At 45.3% G+C, this 6,011-nt stretch overlaps 1 long non-coding RNA gene across 1 annotated transcript; it reads left to right on the top strand.

Annotated features, from left to right (window-relative positions):
* The first annotated feature begins 1,067 nt into the window (after positions 1-1,067).
* Positions 1,068-5,020, top strand: LOC144149063 (uncharacterized). The gene is made up of 2 exons (XR_013318154.1): positions 1,068-1,772; positions 4,931-5,020. It is a non-coding gene; the product is annotated as an uncharacterized LOC144149063 (long non-coding RNA).
* The last annotated feature ends 991 nt before the right edge of the window (positions 5,021-6,011 follow it).

Here is a 6,011-nt window from a genome sequence, read left to right as displayed (position 1 = left end):
CACACATACAATGCTGTGATACCTTGTGTTCCGGGAAGGTAGGTGGGGAGGAGGTACATTTAAAACGCGATTCAATCTGCTACATCTACAAAAGGCATATGTGACATCGCATCCTAGTGCGATGATTCAGTGTTTTTCTGTGGAGGCACGATACTAACAGCGCTGTTTTGCAGAATGAATACTTATCTCACAAACCCAAACGCACAAGAATATTCCAGTGACGAAATTGTGCCTATAAATACTCAGAAAAAAAAACAGCAAAACTTTGGTGTAAATCCCTAAACTTCGAAAAAAGAACAATTAAATTTTTGTACACAGCGAACTTTTAAAACAAGCGAACGCAGGCTTGGCCTCATCGTCGTTCACTCGTGAACTTCATTACTCCAGTTATCACTCGCGCACCCCGCCGTGGTCTGAGCCCAAGGACGCGAGTTCTATTCCCCGTCATACATAACTTTCCTTGAGGATACCGTGAACTGTCTATGATAACAACAGTAGAACAGCAATGTGGAATGCAGAGAATTCCACAAGGAGCAAACGCGCATCTACGCTCTATTAAAACAGGTGAAAACAGTTCTTTCACTGCAAAAGAACTCCGTACGCCAGTCCAAGGCGCCGCCGCTCACACGAACTGAACGAACGAACAAACGAAGACAACAATGAAGAAAGACAAACTGAAGCGCTGATTAACAACTCATCTTTACTGCACAGGGTCACAAAAAGAAAGAACGAGCCTGACACTGCTTCACGCCACTACAAAAAAAAAAAAAAAGAGAAACCGAACAAATTAGTGGGCTGGCGTGCCGCTTGTTACACTCCGAACCGCTCTCTCGCTAACGATGTCAACACGTCCGCGGACTACGTTTCTCAAACACAAGCGCCTAGCAAATATCTTGCGCCCGCAAGCAGATCAAGAACTTTGAAGCTGTTTTCAAAGATTGGACTTTCCAGAATTCTTCCGTCCTCTCTCCTGCTGCAGTTCGCCGAAGCGGGCGCCCGGACACAAAAGACGTGCCATCCACCTCCACACCCGGCGACATTTCCTCCATGCCCGGCGATAACCAGTTCTTTTGGTTCCTCTGGCACCCTCCCACGCTAAGCTGAAGTGACCGCGCTGTCACGAATGTCTAGTACGCGGCGTTGCCACTGCCGCCAGTGGCGCTGACAGCCAACATTGCGACCTCGGCGGAGTTCGGTTATCTGCAATATAATATTATTACTGCTGCTAGAGGGGTTGGTAATAATTCTATAAAAGATTATTGTAAATATTAACATAGGACTGACAAGCCGCCGTAGGTTTTTTTGATATCTCGTGTCAATGTTTTCACGCTCAGTTTTCACAAGAATGCGTAGCTGTGGCATAGCCATCGCAAACCGACTTGAAACCAAGCCAATGTCGCTTGGTCGCAATCCCGGATGTGCGGGGTCCGGCGTGGTGCGGTCGTGCGGTCGTTCTCGCTGTTCTGTGCAAATTTATAGCTTTCCTCGTGTTGTTGGCGATTTATGTGCCGTGTGCGAATCTTTTCAACCAGCATCGAAGGTCAGACATTGCAGTGCAGCTGGCGATACATCGAATTTATTGAAGGAAAAGCCATCGTATGCGCTCTTCTACCGCCGGTGAACATCCTTTGTGTGTCGTGTTGTGTTTGTGCGCTGTGATCGTACGGTGAAGAAGCTTGCGAAGTGAGGTGTTACCATCCCTGTTAGCCACGCTTTGGAATCCGTCAATTTCACCACGCTGGGAGCCCCGCTGGGAGCGACGTTGTTATAAGGTAAGTTCATTCTTTCCGAGCGCTCCTGTGCAGTGCGCGTCAGGCTTGTCAAGGGCAAGCGAGCACGCGGCTTCGGAGCATGCTGGCGACATCTGCTGATAGCTGCTGGGTTAGAGATAGCTTGCCATTGCGCGTGCGTGGATCTCGGACAGGCCCTGGCCGGTCGTCGTTCAGCTTTGGCCTCTAAAATTTGGAGACACCACCACCCGCAACGGGTGCTTCTTTTCTTCGTGCCAGCCGTGAGCGGTGACGCCGGAGATCAGTGCGTAATTTGACGCGGTGCATTATCACCCCAGGGACTTACGTAATCGCACAACAGGTTCGACCGAAATCCCTGCAGTGAATTCTTGTTGCGTGCTTTCCGTTTGGTGCGCTTGAGATGCAGAAGATTGGCGCTCGTTGCTTTATGCGATTACGTAACTGCCTGCGATAAACGCGTCAAACGGCGCGTCTATCTGGCCTGTCACCGCTCATGGCTGGCACTGGGGAAGACCAGTGCCCCTCGTGGGTGGTGGCGTCTGCAAATAACAGTGGCCCATGCGAAATGACGACCGGCCCGACCCTGTCCGAGATCCGCGCACGCGCAATTGCAAGCTATCTCTAACCCAGCAGTTATCAGCAGATGTCGCCAGCACGCTCCGGAGCCGTGCGCTCGCTTGCCCTAGACAAGCCTGACGCACACTGTACATTTCATCATGACAAATGTTGTGCAGACCTTCCTGAATGGCGATACTCACGACTTGGTTATTTGTCGGTATATGAACAGTGTTTTTATTCCCGCCGTCTCCAGATCGACCTAAAGGGTATGATTTCACTTCAGCCTTGCAAAAATACTGTACGTAAGTGTAACAAATTGAAGGGGGAGGCTATTGTACCGGCACACAACATTTTGACATCAATCAGTGTTTTATTGTCTTCCGCGCTGCTGTATTGCTTTCGCGTGTTCTATATTTGTATGTATCTTAAGCTAAAGATCTAACAAAACCTTTGAAGGCAATTGACGAATGAATAAAATCCCAGATGCAGTGCCGCTACAGAACGGAGCAGCAGCCATGAATTACCTAGTACGAAGTGTCATAAAAAAAGAAAGAACACCATGATGAAGATAAATAAAATGTTTGACGAACGAAGTTAACGAAAATGAAAAAAAAATGAAAGAGGTTGAATCGAACAAGTGCCTGTCGGATCAATAACAAACGCACGAATACTGTGCCATGCAAGCACACCTGACAGCGCTAGGCTGAGAGGCAGATCTACCAGTCACAAACAGGATAGTGTGTTCAACCAGTTAGGAGACATGGCGGTAAAATATACTTGCAAGCTAAAGTGCTGGCAGCCAGCAATATATTTGCGTATTAATTTGAACGATTGCTTGGAGAAAGAGCGTTCCCTGAGTGCAGAGCAGTGACAAATGTGGCCTAAACCGTACTTCATCCCAGCTAAAAAAATAATGCCCAAGAATATAACAAATTCATTGATTGCTTTTGGAAAATAGAGACTATGTATCCGCAGAAGGTAGGGTTTAAACCCAAAACATCTTTACACAAGTCTGATGTGTTACCTCGGCACCCTAAAGGCAAGCAGACACTTTGGCTTTAAAACCAATGCAGAAAAAAACCTGCTGCGTTAGTAGTAGTTGGAAACAGACTGCACACTGTTGTCATATATTAGTCTTTTACCACTAAGTGCCAATTCTCTCCATGTATCTTTCCGTGTATTTCTCATTTGCCAATTTTTGTCACAGGTGCTAGGCAGCTTGCGCTAGAACATGCACAGGCGTCAAACTTTCAAACTGATGAATACCAGTTTTGACTTAAGCACTTGCTCGAATTGCTAGCGTAAATTGAAATTTGCCATTGCTTCTAATCACAACCTGCTGACTGCCTTTCTCGGAGCAGTTTTGAATAAGTTGGGCTGAATGTGGTGTGAGTAATAGCAAAATCACTGAATAACATTTTGGCTGAATGTGGCATCAGACGTGCCACTGACTGATGCTACACCGGCATTGCGCGAGGGCTTAGTCAATCTGTTTTGACAGATGTTCTGCCTCTAGGAATTACCCAAATGATTGGTCGGCATGGTATCACTATACTGTTTTAGTGCTGCTAGTGTATAGAAAATCTCGCCAAGCAAAGGGATACAAGCTTTTAAATTATTTCTCATTTACAGAAACTGATGTTTTTCCCCTCACCAACAAAACTGTTTCGTGTTCTCCTTGTGTGTAAACTGGCATTAGACGGCCTTGTTATACTGGTGTACCCCTCTGGCATTGTTATGATGAAGGCAAAAATGTGGATATACCCATGTCTCATATGATCCCTTTAAGCTGCTGCTTAGTGCTACTTGTTTGGTAAACGTACTGCAAGGCACACACCATACTTCAGCGTTACAAGAGTGTAAAAGACTGCGAAATTCAAGTTATGTATTTTTCCTGTCACGTTCTTTTTGCCACGTTTTTTTCCCATCACGGTTCATGTATTTTTTTCCACTAGTCGGTAAGCACAAAGTATTATGTGCTCATCCATTCATAAAGCCATTTGCGATGATTGCCTGATGTAGTAACTTTAGATTACAGTACCATCTGATCCTAGTTTTTTTTAATCAAGGCTTGTTTTGTAAACAAGTTCATGCAAGTTGACAATTTTCTAATTTTGTTTTACGAGATTTCAAGCATTAAAATTTCAAAAAACAAAATCCACAGGTTGACAGGTATGCTTTTGCACAGGTTTGGGGTTTCTCCTGTCAGGTAGTGGCTCTACCAGTCTTTATAGGCCTATTTGGATTTCTTTTGGGCCTGAAAGATGTGGAAGACACGATTACGGACCCATGCGGGTGATTTTTTGGCTCCCTGCCGCCTTGAAACATAGTCGTTCCTGTAGATTTCAGGCGCCTTAATGCGGAAGGCATTCAACTAAAGGCATTCCACTCCCTACCAATTGTAGAATTAATTGATGCGGCTAGCTTGGCTTACGGCATTAAAATCTGAGGAAAGCTTATACATTTTTTGAACTGCTATCTCCCTGCTTTCCAAACATACAAGCCAGGTAACTTTTAAAATAGCCAGGTACTTAAACCAGCATGCTTAATGAGAAGGGATGCAATCATCATTTCGTACATGACTGGTGCAAACAAACAAGTCTGTTTCTTGTATTTTGCAGGCTACACAGTCAAGTAGGCAAGTGGACCCTGCGAGGCTCCAGCCCTCCCGTGATGCTTTCGTGAGCAATAAAGCAAGCTTTGCCATGCAACACCTCACTATTTCGCCTGCTTATTGGACACCTTGACGACAGTTTTTAGAATGTTTTTGCAATATTGAAGCAGACTTTGTATATATTTAGTACAGTTATAACTGAACTTTACTATGCAATTGTTGAAATAACTTGACAAAAAACTAACAGGAAATCAAACGGGCTGTCTTGAATATGCTCAGTAGGTTTTCATTTGACATTTCTCAACAGGAACTCAACAGGAGAATGAATAGAGAGTCAACACAGACTCAACTGTAACTCAACAGACTTTTCTCAATAGACTTTCAATTGACACGTCACAACAGGAACTCAACAGGAAAAGTGTATTGAGACTCAACAGAAAGTCAATTGAAAATCAACAGACATGTTGACTATAGTCAATAGACTTTCAATTGAAACTCAGCGTTGAGTTTCAATTGAAACGCGGCGGCCAATTTTCAACGAGAACTCAATACAAAATTTCTATTCAAAGTCAATTGACTGTCAACACAATGTACTGAGTAAAGTCAATTGACTTTCAATTCAATCTCAATAACCATTTTTGTAAGGGTTGGGGAATTCCTGAGGTCAGGGGAATATATCCAGACGAACAACCATTGAGAGCAACCGACTGCTGTCTTAGAGAGGAGGAGGAGGAATAAAGGTGTCTCAAAAACAGTCCGCCCTGGGGAAGAGTCCTCATTCCAGGACCCCTTGAGTCCATCCGGCTTCTTGGGCTCTCTGCACCAGCCAAAGCTGGTCGTCAGGGTCCGAGCTGGACAGAACTCTCTCCCAGTGCTCATGGGAGGGGAAGGGCATGGGGGGTAGGTGGGGGTTCTTATCACAGCCCCACATGATATGGTAGAGGGTGCCCGGAGCCTCGCAGAAGCGGCATTGCGAGGAGTACAGGGTGGGGGCCGCAATGTGAGCTCTAGTACTCGGCTATCCACGCAATAACCGATTCATTCAGTTTATAGCCCACAATGTACTAACAAGAAGCTGATATGGAACA

The sequence above is a fragment of the Haemaphysalis longicornis genome, unplaced genomic scaffold (genome assembly GCF_048455015.1).
Source record: "Haemaphysalis longicornis isolate Haplotype H1 unplaced genomic scaffold, Haemaphysalis longicornis Haplotype H1 scaffold_8, whole genome shotgun sequence".
In the NCBI taxonomy this organism is placed as follows: Eukaryota; Metazoa; Arthropoda; class Arachnida; order Ixodida; family Ixodidae; genus Haemaphysalis; species Haemaphysalis longicornis.
This window is presented reverse-complemented; position numbering and strand designations above follow the sequence as displayed.